We start from the raw sequence: 17,029 nt of genomic DNA on the forward strand, positions 1-17,029 counted from the left end.
AAACAGTTTCAAAATGTTTATGATCTTTCATTTGTATCCACATCCTGCTAGTCTGACTCCTCTTCTTTCTTCTCCTTGTAAACTCTAGGTCCCATCTCTTTCTGGAGCCCCAAGGCCCTGACTCAGGCTGACCACTCTTTGGTTTCTGACTCTGCACCATCGAAGATTCACTCACTAGTCTGCTGTTAGACTTTAGAGGCGAATTACAACAACCCAGCTGTCTGAGACACAGTCATTTGAAATGAGTGAAAATGGCCCAAAACGTTGAAAAAAAGCAGGGAAGAAGGAGTTTAACCACCTTAGTCCGGAGCCCTGGGGAACGGCAAAACCACAGTGAGCTCATTGTCTTATTCAGCCTGGAGAAAATCATGAAAGGAATTCATGCAGTTGTACAAGATGATGAGAGTCATTGATCATGTGGATAGCCAGAGGCTTTTTCCCCAGGACGGAAATGGCTAACACGAGGGGGGCGTGGTTTTAAAGTGCTTGGAAGTAGGTACAGAGGAGATGTCAGAGCTAAGTTTTTTAAACAAAGCGTGGTGTGTGGAATGCACTGCCGGTGACGGTGGCGGAGGCGAACACAACAGGGTATTTTAAGAGTTTCTTAGATTGCTAAATGCAGCCGGTAAAAATAGAGGTCTCTGAGGTAGGGTAATTCTAGACAGAGTCCAGAGTAGGTTACATAGTTGGCACAACATTGTGGGCCGAAGGGCCTGTAATGTGTTGTAGATTATATGATTCTATGAAGTTCAAAGGAAATCTCTTCTCCGACGGAATGGTGACTAGTTGCAACCTGTCATCACAGGGAGATTGAGAGCGGAGGGGCAGGGATTGGTTTTAAAATACTGATATGGAACAGAAACATGGGCAGGGACCAGATGGGCCGAGTGACCTCTGTAGTGTACATTGTGAATGTGGTAGAGACAGGAAGTACCTGAGACACAGGATTTGATACAGAACTGATTTATCTTTCACAGATCCAGAATATTAAACACCAGTCTAGTTTAAGGCTAACATCAGCAGAACGGACTCCTCCAATGCTCAGTGACCAGGGTTCAGTCCTGGGTGCGATGAGCAGCCACAAGAACTGCAGATTCTGACAGTAACAGTCCCTCATGAACCTGCAGCTGCCTTCAGTCACCGTGATGATTAAACATTTAACACAGAGCTGATCTGAACTTCCTCCCTGATGTGAAGTTGTTGGTGTTGCAGCAGCTGGGATAGTTTAGTAAAACTCTTTGCTCACTCCGGACAGAAATGTAGCCTCTATTTATTGTGAACTCACCGGAGCATCACAAGGTGGGTTAACTGAATGAGTCTCTTCGCACACACGGAGCAGGTGAACGGCCGCTTCCCAGTGTGAAGCTGTTGGTGTATCTGCGATGGCCGACTGAATCCCTCCCAAAATGAGAGCCAGTGAATGACATCACACTGCTATCAACGTCATGGCAACGTATCCAATCAGATCACGGACATGGACACGTGATCGGGCTCTCCTTGTAGCGAGTGGGGCGCTGTCTTCTCCAGCATCTCCGCTCCACATTCAAGGATCGGCGGCATTCAAGCGCTGGTGAACTGACAGACACAGCGGAACTAACGTGATGTTGTGTTTGAGATTCCTATACACAAATCCTTTGAATTTTCTGCACTGTTAAAAGTTTACAAACCACGTCAGTGGGTGAAGGACAACATTTTAACTCAGATAATTTTAGTCCCCATGGTGCCTTCCGATAAAAACACTGTCACAACTCAAAACAATTGGAGGAGCAAGAGTTCATCTTCTGACTGGCTACAGTGTCGGCATCAGGCACAATATCAAACTCTCTGTTTCTCTCACTGTATGAAAATGGATCATTCCTCCCCTTCATCAGTCTGTGACTTGGCTCAGTTTGTCTGTCTCCTTCGCATTCTGAACATGCGCCACACACCCACTACGATCACAGTTTATTTACACGGCTGCGACTAGAGACCTATGGCTGTGGCTCAAAAGAGGGGAGCCATGGAGTCATAAGTAGCTAGCCATCTGGACACAAGCTGGGGTCTGATCAGCCCCGGCTGGATCACCTGGAGGAGGATGTATGATGTTGAAAGACCCGAAACACCCGATGATTCCAGGAACATCACTGAAGATGTGTCCTGAAGCATCAGCAGATGTATGTACACAGCAGATTATTATGTCCCTCCTGGCATTGATGGTATATTCAGAGTCAGTAATGTTATTGAATCTCAGGAGCAGGTGATTAGGCTTTCCCGTTGGAGATCGATAAACTGCCGGTAGTGCGTGGCTGGATGAGTGGGTCGTTTTCAGACTGGAAGGGGGTAGCGTTTGGAGTACCCCAGAGATCAGTCCCTGACCACAGTTGTTCACAGTTTAAAGGCCTGGTGGAGGCAGCGAGATGTGAGATGTCCCAGCCTGCTGGTGACACAGAAAGAGTGGAGGTGGGGGAGGGGATGCTATTCACATGCAATTTCGTAGCTTTGCAATCAGTACATAGTGCACTGTGGGGCTGCAGTGGCGGGATCCATTGCTGGGATCAGTTTACAGTCACTGTGGTCTGTGAGGATTTTGTGAATAAAGCGCCATTCTCCAATTTAGAATCTCAAGCCGGGGAGCAAGGGCTGTCGTTTGTATATGACGCCCCCACTGTTGATGTAGACAGGAACATTACATCATAGACAACCCCGCGTTGATGTAGACAGGAGCATTATATCACAGACCCCGCGCCCCCACCCTCGACTGGTGTTGTAGACAGGAGCATTGTATATGTAAGTTGTATTTATGGCATTGTGATATCCAGACACTATAGCCCTCCACGACCTCTCTATCCAGGCCTTTCAATATTCGACTTCATTCGTAAATTTGGCCACAGGGCCATCAATACCGTCACCCGATGCATTGAAATAGAACGTAAACAGAAACGTTGCCAACACAGACCCCTGTGGATTTCTGCGGTAGTAATCTCAGGATTACTACCTGCGCCACGTGCTAGCGATGTAAGAATAGCGTGATCAGGCGTATTAATGTGTGGCTGAGAGACTTGTGTAGGGGGCAGGGCTTCATATTCCTGGATCATTGGGGCCTCTTCCGGGGCAGGTACGACCGCTACAAAAAGGACGGGTTACACCTGAACCCAAAGGGATCCAATATCCTAGCGGGCACATTTAATAAACCTGTTAGTGAGGGTTTAAACGAATTTGGCACGGTGAGTGGGTTTGCAGCAAGAATGTCCAGGTTCTGAGGTTCTTTGAGTACATGGCCTGCTTTTCCGACGCAGGAAAAGTGTAGGAAATGTCCATGGAGGGGAGGCTTGTTTCTCTGATGTTCTCCGCTCTCCAAAGTTCTCTGCAGTTCCTTGCAGTCATGGGCAGAGCGGTAGCCATACGAAGGCGTGAAGTATCGACAAGAAGCTCAGAGACCTCGGCCTTCACCCTGCCTTGTGTAGCTGGATCCTGGACTTCCTGTCAGATCGCCGGCAGGTGGTAAGAGTGGGCTCCCTCACCTCTGTCTCTCTGACCCTCAGCAGTCATACGTGCAGGGTTGTCTCCTTGGCCCCTTCCTTTACTCACTGTGCACCCATGACTGTGTCGCCACCCACAGCTCCAAACTGCTAATCAAATTCGATGACGACACTACATTGATTGGCCCAATCTCAAATAGTAACGAGGCAGCCTACAGAGAAGAAGTCATCACCCCGACACAGTGGTGTGAAGAAAACAACCTCTCCCTCATGGTGACAAATACAAAGGAGCTGGTTGTGGACTGCAGGAGGAATGGAGACACTGACCAAATTCAACATTTCCAAGTCTGTTATTGACACAAAATTCACATTTTAATATTGATCCTGACACAATGTATTTTATATATTGTTAATGACATAAAACGTATTTATAGATTGTGACTGACAAAGAATCGTATAATCTGTGTTCCGTGTGTTATCTGAATGTACTTGCCTGTGATGCTGCCACAAATCAGTGTTTCTCTGTACCTGTACCTTCCCGTACTTGTGCACTTGGCAATAAATTCAACAGGACCTGAGAAAACTCAGTGAGATTTGATTAGTGATGATCATCTTGGCAGCTCGGTAGGTCGAATGTATGAGACAGTACACTGTTAAATGCAAAACCCTGAACAGTGTTGATGATCAGAGGAATTTAGACTCCAAGTTCATCGGTCCCTGAAAGAGACTGCACAGATTGATCGGGTGGTTAAGAAGGCAAATGGCGTGGTTGTCTTTATTAGTTGAAGCACTGAGTTGAAAAGTCGGGAGGTTGTGTTGCGGCTGTTGCGAGCCTGCGGTCGGACTGTGACTGTGTCTTTAAGAGCGCCGCAGTGAGGAGGCGGGACTATGACGTCAGTCACAGGCTGACGGCGCTAACTGTGGATTTAACCATAAGAGAGAGAGAGCGGTCTGCAGACAAGCAGTCGGCCGGTCTAAACAGAGAGAGAGACTGGAAAAGCTGATAGCTTCAGTTTGTCGCAGCTGAGACTTGGAACTCTCCTATGCCCACAAGAGTGAGTTGATCATCGGTACACGGAACCACAACGAATGTGTGTGGCTATCACTTCCTATAATCCACAGGAGATCAATCCAGTGTTAACTCTGTTACTGCTGGTTCGTTTCTAAAACGTTACAGTTCGTAACACAGCTTTATAAAACTAGTTAGACCACATCTGGAATGTTTCATACATTTCTGGTCGTCCCCATTCTCGGAAGGATGTCGGAGTTTGGGGAAGGTGCAGAAGAGGTTTACCAGCATACTGCCTGGATTGGAGGGCATGAGCTATAACGAGAGGTTAGACAAACTTGGATTGTTTACTCCAGAGCGGAGCAGTCTGGGGTGGGACTAGATAGACGTTTATAAGATGATGAGAGGAATAGTCATATTCATAGTCATACGTTATTGATTCCGAGGGAAGTTGGGTTTCGTTACAGTTGCACCAACCAAGAATAGAATATAAATATAGCAATATAAAACCATTAATAATTAAATAATAATATGTAGTTTATGCCAGATGGAAATTAGTCCAGGACCAGCCTATTGGCTCAGGGTGTCTGACCCTCCAAGGGAGAAGTTGTAAAGTTTGATGGCCACAGGCAGGAATGACTTCCGATGACGCTCTGTGTTGCACATCGGTGGAATGAGTCTCTGGCTGAATGTACTCCTGTGTCCACCCAGTACATTATGTAGTGGATGGGAGACATTGTCCAAGATGGCATGCAACTTGGACAGCGTCCTCTTTTCAGGCACCACCGTCAGAGAGTCCAGATCCATCCCCACAACATCAGTGGCCTTACGAATTAGTTTGTTGATTCTGCTGGTGTCTGCTACCCTCAGCCTGCTGCCCCAGCACACAACAGCAAACATGATAGCACTGGCCACCACAGACTCGTAGAATATTCACAGCATCTTCCGACAGATGTTAAAGGACCTCAGTCTCCTCAGGAAATAGAGTGGACAAACGATATATTTTTCCTGGGGGTTGAAATGTGCAATACGTTTAATGTGAGAGGAGATGTGAGCGGCAAGTTTGTTTCTTTCTATAGAGTAGTGGGAAGCTGGAGTCTCTGCCTCGGGTGGGAGACCCCACCGGTCACATAATCCCTTTTGCCCCTCCCGCTTAACCGCAGATGGGCAGCATCTGCGCGTCTGTTTCCGAGGCCCCGCCCTCCCGATGATGCAACAATCACTTCGCGCATGCCCTCTGTCTCCGAGTGATTGGTGTTTTCCTTTCCGCTCAGTGCTGAAGGGCATCTTCTACGTGATCGGCAAGGGGTCCTCGCCTCCTGGGTCGTGAAGCCGGGGGTCGGGATCACTGTCTGCGGGCCGAAGATATCACTTTCCCAACGGTGAGTATTGAGACCGATCCCGAGTGGGAAGATCTGATGTTGGCCATGAGCCCCGAACTGAGGGCCGATTACTCGTTTAATTTCCAGTTATCTGGGCTCGTCGGAAATGCGTAGACTTCACTTAATCTGCATTGAACGATCCAAACCAGGGGCCCAAGCTGTCTACTTCCGCAGAATTGAAATGGAAGACCTGCCAACAGGTCACGTGAGGCTGTGTCCCGCAGGTCTGCCCCGCCCTCCTCTTTATGATGCAAGATGATGTGGTGTCTGCTATAATACCCGAATGGGTGGTGATGCTTCCTCCACATTGTGTTGGGAAATCTGATGTTGGGCACTGAGTCCCGTTAACTTTCCCCAACTCGCCTCACTTCCTGAGGCTCCTCGCATTTGTCCTGAAGCTTTATGGCTCTTGTGCCTTCACCACGACTGGGGTGAGTGAGAAAGGAGAATGTCTCAGGTTTTGGGGATCTTTGATTTCACGGCCTGGTTTACCAAGGGACTGGGAAGTCCAGGGGGGAGAATGGTTTCTGTGATGTCCACGTGGCCAAGTAGTTAAGCAGTTGAATTAGCAATCTGAAGGTTATGAGTTCATCCCTCAGTCCAGGCAGCGTGTTGTGTCCGTGAGCAAGGCACTTAACCACACATTGCTTCTGCATGTTAAGAGCCCAGCGACGGCAGTTGGTGCATTATGCAGGTAAAATGGACCCGGGATTCGAGCTGCTTGGGCTTATGAGGTGCTGAGTGAGTATTTCTGGTCTGGGATCTGATGTTTGTTTCTGGAGTTCCTTTGGATGCAATGACTACTAATCTGAGGAGAGGATGAGTTCCCATTCCATCCTCACAAGGAGAGGCTATGAGTAAATGGGCTGTTCCATGTTTACAACGGTAGAAATAGACCCGTGAGTTTGGTGTTCAAACTGTGTTTGCAAACACCCCCCCCCCAACTCACTGTCACCTGTCTGTCACATGGTGGAAATCAAGCAGAATCTCAAGTTGCTGGAGATCTGCAGGTAGAACAGAAAATGTTTGAAGTCATTCTGACAAAACGTTATTAACCTGAATTGTAAAGTTTGTTCCTCTCCCCACACCTATTCCTCACCAGCTGTGTGTTTCTGGAAATTCCAGTGTCTTTTTATTACATTCACCCTGGAATGGTTTATATTTCCTGAAATGGACCTGTTTTAACCTGGGAATGGAAATGGCTCGTTCTGTGATTGTAGAACAGTAAAGAAAGCTCAAATGTTCCCTGTAAATTATCCTGGTACCAATCTATCTGTTACTCCTGGAAACTTGTTCAGTTGTTGCTGACGAGGATTACAAGAATAATCTCAGGAATGATCAGCTTTATGTATGAGGAGAATTTGATGGTTCTGGACCTGTGATCAATGGAGTTCAGAGGGACGGTGGGGGTGGAGGGATGTATGGTTAAGTAAACCTACCGAATGCTGAAAAGCCTGGATACAGTGGACATTGGAGAGGATGTTTCCGTAAGATGGAGGGTCAGTGATCTGACAGCACAGTTTCAGAATAAAGATGCCTCCCTTTCTTTCTTTTTTTTGTTTTTCTTTCTTTTGTTACATTTAAAATGGGAATTTTGTTATGTTAGTCTGGGGAATGCGGCTTTGTTGTGCTTTAACACTGAAGAGAGTTTGCGCTAACAGTTTGTTTACTTTAAAATGAGATAACGGGGTTCTATTAGCCAATGGGTGGTTATGTATTGTTTTGTTTTCGGATGCCATTCTGTATGATATGACTGTGGACTGAGTTTTGGCGGGGAGTCGGAGGAGAGACGAGGAGGACCGCGGACGTGCGGAGATGCTCCGGTCAATCACTCAGGGTGGTCCCGAGTCGTGAGTCGACAGGATCCGGGTGGTCGTCTGACGTCGAATTGAGCTCCAACGGTAGCGCGCGAAGAACTTGGACTTTGATAAATGTTGGCGCCTTTTTTTTCCATTACTTTCCTCTCTGTATCAAATGTATATTAATGCCCTAGAATTAGTAATATCTATAAAGTGTATGTGTTAAAATTTACTGGGTGTGCTGGCTGATGATTGATGTTTGTGATTGATTCGAGCGGTGACTGTTCCTGAGGGGAGTGTTGAAGCAGATGCTGGGCGGGATTTCCCCTAGACATACACGAGCCAATATAACGGAACGTTACACTGAGATGAGAAAAAAATTTTGGCCAAAATATCTCTGATCTGTGGAAGTTGTTGCCACAGAGGTTGGTTCAGGCTGCTATTTGGGTATATTTATGACAGAGATTAATATATTCATGATTACTAAGTACCTTCAGGTTTACAGGAGGAAGGCAGGAGTATGGTGTTGGAATAAAACTCAGCCATGGTTGAATGGTGGAGCAGACCAGAGGGGTCAAATCACCTAATTCTGTTCCTGTGTCTTATGTCTCACCATGACTGAATGATGGCTCCTTCTTATTCCATATTGTTTTGTGACATGTGAGGAACAATAAAAGATTGTTCACTGAGATCATTATATCTGCTTTCAATGTTTAAATTTCAGTCAGTTTTGTTCTTAGTAATATCAAGCAGAAATGTTTGGTTCTCCTTTGTACTGTTAAAGTGCTTCATTGTCTTTAATGTTAAAGTTAGACCTGTGGTAAGAGATTTATTGGAAGAATACAAGGGAACAGCAACAAGTGAACCAGCCCGAAGATTGGGAGCATCAACTGGAGAGGACCCATCTGACTTGGAGAATCCAGTGATTCGGTCAGGGGAAAGTTTGGTGAGTGTCATTTACTCAAACACTGTTCATTTTGACATTACATTACATACATGTACAAAGGAAGTGGGAAATAGTTGGAGTGAGACTGAATGTGCCCAGAAGAACCAGTTATGCCTCTGTCAGACCCAGTTGCAATCACTCCAGGTCTGGTAATGTGCTTCCAGCAGCCCTGCTATTTAAAACCATTCCTATTCTGTGGAAGTCGAATCTGAACAAAGTCACTCAGAGACAGTAAAAGTACAAACTCTTTATTCCAATTACCCGGGGCTTACTCAGTTAGTCGCTCAAACAGAAACAGTCAATGACTATTCCGGGTCAATCCACTAACTGACTAACAATTCCCCTTACACCACAGGTATATCCGTCCAGATACCCCCCACACAAGACAGGCTGGAGCCAAAGTTATTTACAACATGACAACCCCTAAAGACAAATTACAAAGTAGTCATCATGGCTTACACACACAGAACAGACTGAAGCTGTCCTATCTCTATGCATGAGTGCACAGGGAGATAAGCATCCTGAAACCCTAGCTAGCTACCCTCAAGAAGAAATATGGCTCAGCATGGCTTAGCACATCTGTTGATCATCAGCAGTTTCTTTCAGAAAAGCAGGCTGCTATTGTTTAATGAAGTGTTAACCCTTTTACATACTTTATCATTCCCTCCTTTTGATCATTATATGATCAACAAAGCTGTAATAATTTACAGAGAAAGCAATTGAGTACAGCATTGACTTATCAGTGAGTAAAAACAGTGTACATCAGTAATTATAACAATGATATGTGCAAGTATTAGGTCATAATGCAATAACACGCCCCAGATATTACCGAACAGGCCTTCGAAGACCACCATTTCGACCCTTCGGTGAACCCGTGTAAACCCTGCCCTACTTTCTTGATGCTGTCAGTCTCCTTGGCAGTGTGCTCGGAGAGGGATGTAATGTTAGTAGAGTCATCAGGGATATAGGTGCAGCATTCTGTGTCAATAATAGCACAGGTTCCCCCTTTCTCAGCCAGGATAAAATCTGAAGCCATACGATTCTGTACGACTGTTTGCCGGATTGCAGTCATTTCAGTGGATATTTCTGTTACTTGGGCCTGTGTTTCTGTCAGGGCCCCTGCAGTATTGTGGCCAGCTCCTCAAGTACTGTAGCCAAATTGATTCTCTCTCGTGAATTCCTGGCTACTCCATAGGAGAGAAAAGCGATCATCCAAAATCGCTCAGTCTCAGTTATTCCTCTCCGCTGTTGGGCACCTGCAAGTATGGCCAGGATGCATGTTTCCCAGTATAGGAAGTTCTGTTTGGTGGAGGCCTGAGATACCATCCCTCAAGACACTGACAGCCATAGTCATCTCTGACTGGACCACAGTTCCTCACCTCACTTCCCCGGGTGATATTTGAGAAAGCCCAGGCTGGGAGTTCCTCAGTCTGGTTGAGCGTGATTACTGACATTGGAATCATAGTTTTACCATGCTGGGGAATTTCGGTACAAACCCAGCAGGCCCCTACTTCTACCTGTTTGGCATAGGTGTGACAGAAAGGTGTTAACATGGGGGCCCCAGATGCTTGGGTGAGCCTTCTCAAAGTCACAAACACAAACACCACTATCAGCCAATATATTTTCCTTTAGTCTGAGAGAGTCCTTCTACTCAGTTCCTGCAGTAACACGTTTGTTGTCTGTTCGATGTATCCACCGAGATTGCCTCTTCAGTTTCACAGCCATGGGAGTGGTCAGCAACACCTGATGCGATCCTCTCCACCGAGGTCTGAGTTTCCCTCGATCCCAGTTCTTGATCAGGACAAAATCCCCAGGTTCTGTGGTGGGATAGTCACTCCTCTCTGCGGGGTAGTTCTCTTCCTTGTAAGCATGTCATACCTGTGAATGTAATGCTTGGAGAATTTTAGTTAGTTGGCCCGTTGTCATGTACAATTCCAAATGTATAACAGGAGTCGGTGTAAATGTTCGCACTTTTGTCTGCTGCACAGTCCAGTAATGCACTGCCCTCTCTTCCTTTAACCTCTCCAAACACCATGAGTGGGAAATTCTGTCCCTCGAAGGGTGCATAATATTGGCTTTCCTCAGTTGAGCACCCCATAGGCTCATAGCACAGAGTCACATGGGGATGAACCACTGGCAGAGGGGCTTCAAACGAAGTGGGGTCCAAATTAAGTGCCCACCACAGCGGGGGTGGGGGGGGGGTGGAGGACGGTAACTGGGGAGGATGTCAGTTATTAACTCGTCCCAGGTTGATATCCTTGTCTGTGCATAGAATCTTGACTTCCAATGGACACAGCAAGTCTCTCCCTGTAAGATTACACCCCGAATGGTGGAGAGTGTGAATGAAACCTCACACTGGTTCCCCTGGAAATCCACCTGCAGTGGCTGGGTACGTGAATACATACATTCTGTGCCTTCGAACCCAGACAGACTGATTGTAGTGTCTGATAGCTGAAATTCCTTTTCCGATACTATTTCCTGATCGAGAGTGGTTGTGGTTGCCCCCATATCAATCATAAACAGAAGTGGAATTCCAGCAACTTGCATTACCACATTGGGCTCTTCCTGAGGGGTGGTAATCACGGTAGGAAGCATCCTTGCTTGTCAATTTCTGAACACGTTGTTGTCCCCACCTGTCCCTTGGTAGGTTTTTGTTCCCATTTCTGTTCCCCAGATATAGTCCGCTCACGTCCTGCTTCCCGCTAAACATATTCACCTTTAATATTAGTTCCCTTCGGGGTTGATCGGGATTCGAAAGCTGGGTCCCAATAATATGTCAAAGCTTGTTGCATTTGATTTCGATCATGTAGGCCAATCGATATTATTTGTTTTAATCATATTGGCTAACTTAATTGGTAAGCATTGGAGCAGTAAGACATCAAACTGTAGGGATGGATTACCACCATTAAAGGCTTGGTGTCCTGTGAAGGTGCCTTAGCAGGCCACAAATTGGTCCCAATAATCTGGTCCCAATTTCCCCTGGTGGAGGTTTGACTTCTTGTACTTTAGTGATGTTTACGAGTTGCTGGAGAGCCCTTTCCAAGGCTTGAATTATCTGGTCTGTCTGTTCATTCTCATTATGGTTTACTGCCTGAAACTCCTGATAGGTTTGGTATCTCAATTCTGCCTTCCATTTCCACCCCTCATCGGCTGACAGAATCATGCAGCAGAGACTGAATAAATCTTGCGGTGTCACTTTAAACATTTGTGTAGTACTGCGGACATACTGAGCAAACTGTGCTGGTTTTTCTTTTCTGATTCATGATCATTATCATTTCCTGAGGCTTCCAGGGTGCATACACAGGAATCACTGAAGGCAGTCCTGCTCGTGGATTGGGCAGCATTTGGGTGGGCAATTGTCTTTGTGGAGCCATTAACTCTGGGGTTTTATTGGATTCTTCCCTCCCTGTCTCGGAGTAATCCTCGTTATTCCCTGTGTGGATCTTAGGGTATCGGGAGTCTCCCCTTCCCTGATGCCGCTGTTTTACCTGAGCCGCCACCGTATCTGAGCACTGGGAGGATTGGGATTCAGAAGCACTGGGTGCACTTGGCCCCTGGTAAGGTGGGGGAGGAGTTACGGTGGGTGCCCACTCCTCATCACGGTCACTGTCCTCAAACAGGGTCGGTCTGCCAGATATGGGTTCGGGATCCTTGTTTCCCTATCAGTTCGAACTTTAGAACAATGTTCCTGCCCTTCTCTCCTATTTAGGCCGGCCTTGGTTTGCTTACGTTGTTTTTCCTGCTCTTGTTTTCAGCGCCCATCCACCATTTACACTCCGGTTTTAGCGTCTCCCAACCTTTGGCGTTCCTTCTGTAGTGCATACCTCTATCCCTTTTTCACATGCATTATTCCTCCAACTTGCTAATAATATACTGTTCCACTTTACATCTGCCTTTTCCTTCCATTCCCTTTTCAACAATTTCCACTTCTTTCCACAGTTCTTTTTCCATATTAAATTTACTGCTTTTTCTCATGAGGTAATATCCCACCAGAGTCTGCTTGGCACTCCCGATATTGGGATCCTGTTTGTGATGCCAAATGTTAAAGTTGAATCTGAATAAAACTCAGGAGACCAGCTTCTTATCGTCACCACAGTTTATTGTGCATTCTCCTGCAGGAGTTTGACACCCATGTTGTCAAAGGAAAGGCACGTAAGCACTGCCACCAACTGACAAGTAAATACCTTAGTCAGGTTACAGCCTTATATTTATACATAGTAAGCCCCATGCATTACTATTGGTAGATGTTATTAGAACTGATACAGCCACCATGTCTGTTGGTGCAAAACTTAATTAATTAGATAAGAGAGTTCACTAAATCAAGGTTTTAGTTACAGATGGATGTACTATCCAGTCCTTGTCAGTTGTTCCCTTTGCAAGGCCCTGACTTAATTACAGACAGATGTTCATTCCTGTCCTTATCAGTGAGTCCTCCTCCCTTTACTCAAACGACGGTACAATGTATTATGTTATCAACTAATGAGAGTACAATGTATAATGCTTTCAGCTCTCAGTGTGTCTCTCTGCAAGCCGCAGAGAACTGGTAATGAGTCTGTCTTAGCTAACCGCTGAAGACAGAGTTTACTTCAGTTCAAAAATTCCTGTTCAGTCCCAATTATTCTTTTAGCCAGAGGTTACATAGGTTCGAAATGATTTTTTAATATATCCTCAATTCCTCAGGAAGATTCAGGGAAAATATTTATGTCCAATACAGAAACTAGTGTTACCTGTGTGTTTGTGGTGATACAGAAGTCGCTGGAGAATTCACAAGTGGGAAGAAGTGGAATGATATTTGGAAATCTGACTTTTTAAAGCGTAATGTAGCAAGCAAACCACATATGGACAACGTGCAAAAGCTCTGGTGAGAAAATACTTTGTTACCCATTACAGTCCTGCTACATAGTTTATGTGAGAGTGCAGATGAACTCGATCGAACCCAGAGGAGATCAAAGTTCTTAACGACAGTGATTTGCTAGCTGTTAAAATGAATATCTCTATATATAAAATTCACTGTGCACATTTTGTCACTGGGTTAAAAAATGCACAGTACAAGATTTATGTGCACACTGGTCATTACAAATTATAGGGGACATTGGTGGGAAGGTGGGGAGACCTCCAGTGTCCCTGATGCCCTCACTTACAAGTAGTGTATCCAGCTGCAGCTTGTAACCCTGTATGTTAAGGAGTTGGAACTTGAAATGGATGAATTCCAGAACATCCAGGAGTTGGAGGGGGTGATAAATATGACATGAAGAGAGGTGAATTGCACCCAAAGTGCGGGACACAGGAAACTGGGTGAGAATCGCGAAGGGGAATGAGGTTAAACAGCCATCACAGAGTACTCTTGCTGCTATCCCACACACTTTTGAAGCTGTTGGAGATATTACCTAGCAGAAAAATATTCAAAGGGATGACAGCAGATTCGTTAGTTCGGAGAACAGAACGAGAGTGGACTAATACCCTCGTGGTAAGGCTTGCTAGTGCTCGCGTGGGGGGAGGGGGTGATGTGGTTAAAATAAGTTGTAGGGGGGATGGGAGCCCGAATGACAGAACAGATAGTGGAGAGGGTGAATTGAATTGAATTGACTTTATTACATACATCCTTCATATACATGAGGAGTAGAAATCTTTACGTTACATCTCCGTCTAAATGTGCAATGTGTAATTTATAGTAATATATAATAGATAGTTTGTACATAGGACAGTCAATATAACATAGAAATCAATTAATCACTCTGATGGCCTGGTAGAAGATGATGTCCCGGAGACTGTTGGTCCTTCTGCTGTGGTATCATTTCCTGGATGGTAGCAGCAGGAACAGATTGTGGTTGTGGTGATTTGGATCACCAATGATCCTTCGGGCCCTTTCTGCGCACCTGTCTCTGTAAATGTCTTGAATAGTGGGAAGTTCACATCTACAGATGCGCTGGGCTGTCCACACCACTCTTTGCAGGTTCCTACGATTATGGGAAGTACAGTTCCCATACCAGGTGGTGATGCAGCCAGTCAGGATGCTCTCAACTGTGTCCCTGTAGAAAGTTCTTAGGATTTGGGGCCCCATCCCAGACTTTTTCAACCATCTGATGTGAAAGAGCCATGTGAGATCCTCGGTCAAAACACAGCCATGTGAGATCCTCGGTGATGTTTATGCCGAGGAATTTAAAGCTGTTCACCGTCTCAACCCCAGATCCATTGATGTCAATAGGGGTTAGCCTGTCTCCAGTCCTCCTGTCGTCCACAAGCAGCTCCTTTGTTTCTGTGACAATGAGGGAGAGTTTGTTTTCTTGACACCAGTCAGATGTTGTTCAGATCTCAGACAGAGTCAGCAATCAAATGGCTGAGCATGGTGCGATGAATGTGCTGAGCTGTGTATATCACAATGCAAGAAGCATCGTAGGAAAGCCAGATGAGCTCAGGACAGGGAATTATGAAATTTTGGCCATTACTGGGAGTTTGTTGCACCCAACAGTCTGATGGATTTCGAGGAACAAATTTGTAGAGAGATTGCAGACCATGCCAAGAAGCAAAGCTGATTCAGTAACTGATTTTGACTTTCCATATATTGACTGGGACTCCATACTGTAAAAGGACTAGATGGGGTAGAGTTTGTCAAATGTGCCCTTAAACAGTACGTAGAAGTCCTGACGTAAAAGTGTCCAATAATTTGTTAGGAAATGATCCAGGGCTGGTGACAGAAATTAGTGATCATAATGCCATGAGTTTCAAAGTAAATATGGAAGAAGAGAGGTCTGGACCATGGTTTGAGATTCTAAATTGGAGAAAGGTCAATTTTGATGATATCAGAAAGCATTTGACAAATGTAGTTTGGGACAGGTGGTCTTCTGGCAAAGGAGAACCTGGTAAGTGGGAGGCCTTCAGAAGTGAAAATTTGAATATGTAGAGTTTGTATGTGCCTGCCAAAGTAAAAGTTGAAATGCAGCTGGTGCAGGGAACCTTTGTTTTCAAGAGATATTGAGGCCCTGGCTATTTTGTTCCTCTAAATGCCTCAGACCGTTGAGTGCTACCAAGACTCATTAGTGACTACAATATCATAATTCCATGCTCTGCGCTCATCTTACTTTTTTTTCAGTCATCTTCTATTGGTTTCTAAAAGTTTCCCAATAGTTTTTGCTCTTTTGTTTGTCCTCTCTTTGGCTTTTATGTTGGCTTTGGCTTCTCATTTCAGCCACGGTTGTGTCCTCCTGCCTTTCCAATGCTTCCACTTCTTTGGGATGTATCAATCACTCACCTCCCGAATTACTCCCAGAAACTCCAGCCATTGTTGCTTCGTTCTTACTCCTACCCTTTCCCTTCCAAACAAGTTTGGCCAGCTTCTCTGTCATAGAAACATAAAGAAGTTCAGTATGGAAACAGGCCACTTGGCCCAACTAGTCAATGCTGAAAAAACATTTAAGCTGTCTAAATCAACTACCTGCCTCGGGACCATCACCCTCCATACCCCCACCATCCAGGCTCCTGTCCAAACTTCTTTTAAATGTTGAAATCTGGCTCATATTCTCCACTTGTGCTGACATCTCATTCCACACTCTCACGACCATTCCAGTAAAGAGTTTTCCCAAATGTTCCCATTAAATTTTCACCTTCCCCACTTACCCATGACCTCTGGTTGTCGTCCCACCCAACCTCAGTGGAAAAAGCTGCTTTCATTTACCCTATCTATACCCTCATAATTTTGTATACTTCTAACAAATCCTCAAAGTAATGTGTTAATTCCCTTTTTTAGGTGCATATGATGATGAGGGGCATTGATCGTGTGGATAGTCAGAGGTTTTTTCCCAGGGCTGAAATGGCTAACACAAGGGGGCACAGTTTTAAGGTGTTTGGAAACAGATACCGAGGGGGTGTCAGGGGTAAGTTTTTTACCCAGAGAGTGGTGGATACATGGAATACACTGCCAGCTATTTGTGTGAGAGTGTTTCAGTTACTGTGGGGCCAGGCACCCATACAGCTCAGTGGGAACAGGGAATAATAGCAATAGAGAGAGTAAGACTGAGCAAGGTCACAGATTGGAGATGGCAGAAATGCCCCATTCTTATAGAGACAGGAAGAGCATCAGAGAATTTGATGGCCATTTCAGATACCAGCACTGTGCCCAGTTAGAAGATGATTTCTCTCTCCAACTTGGATTGAACCTCACTGTAACAGTGTGATGTCAGATCCTGCCTTGACAACTCAAGTGATCTCATCTGAAATGTTGTCCGACACCCACTGATGGATTTTCTAAATCTTTTTGCAGCTTAAAAGTGACAAAGAATTTGTCTACGAGAATCCTGAACACAACACACTAGTTTTCCTGTCTCTGTCCAGATATTTAAGAAGTGGAGGAAGGGATTCACTTGATCATTCTTCCTGCTCAGACTGTGGGGAGGGATTCACTCGGTCATCTGACTGACTGGCACACCCGTCACTTTACA

At 45.5% G+C, this 17,029-nt stretch overlaps 1 long non-coding RNA gene across 1 annotated transcript; it reads left to right on the plus strand.

Annotated features, from left to right (window-relative positions):
• The first annotated feature begins 5,750 nt into the window (after window positions 1-5,750).
• LOC140207538 (uncharacterized) lies at window positions 5,751-16,940 on the plus strand. Its single transcript, XR_011888580.1, has 3 exons — window positions 5,751-5,849; window positions 8,458-8,594; window positions 16,852-16,940. It is a non-coding gene; the product is annotated as an uncharacterized lncRNA (long non-coding RNA).
• The last annotated feature ends 89 nt before the right edge of the window (window positions 16,941-17,029 follow it).

Source organism: Mobula birostris, chromosome 13 (assembly GCF_030028105.1).
Source record: "Mobula birostris isolate sMobBir1 chromosome 13, sMobBir1.hap1, whole genome shotgun sequence".
In the NCBI taxonomy this organism is placed as follows: domain Eukaryota; kingdom Metazoa; phylum Chordata; class Chondrichthyes; order Myliobatiformes; family Myliobatidae; genus Mobula; species Mobula birostris.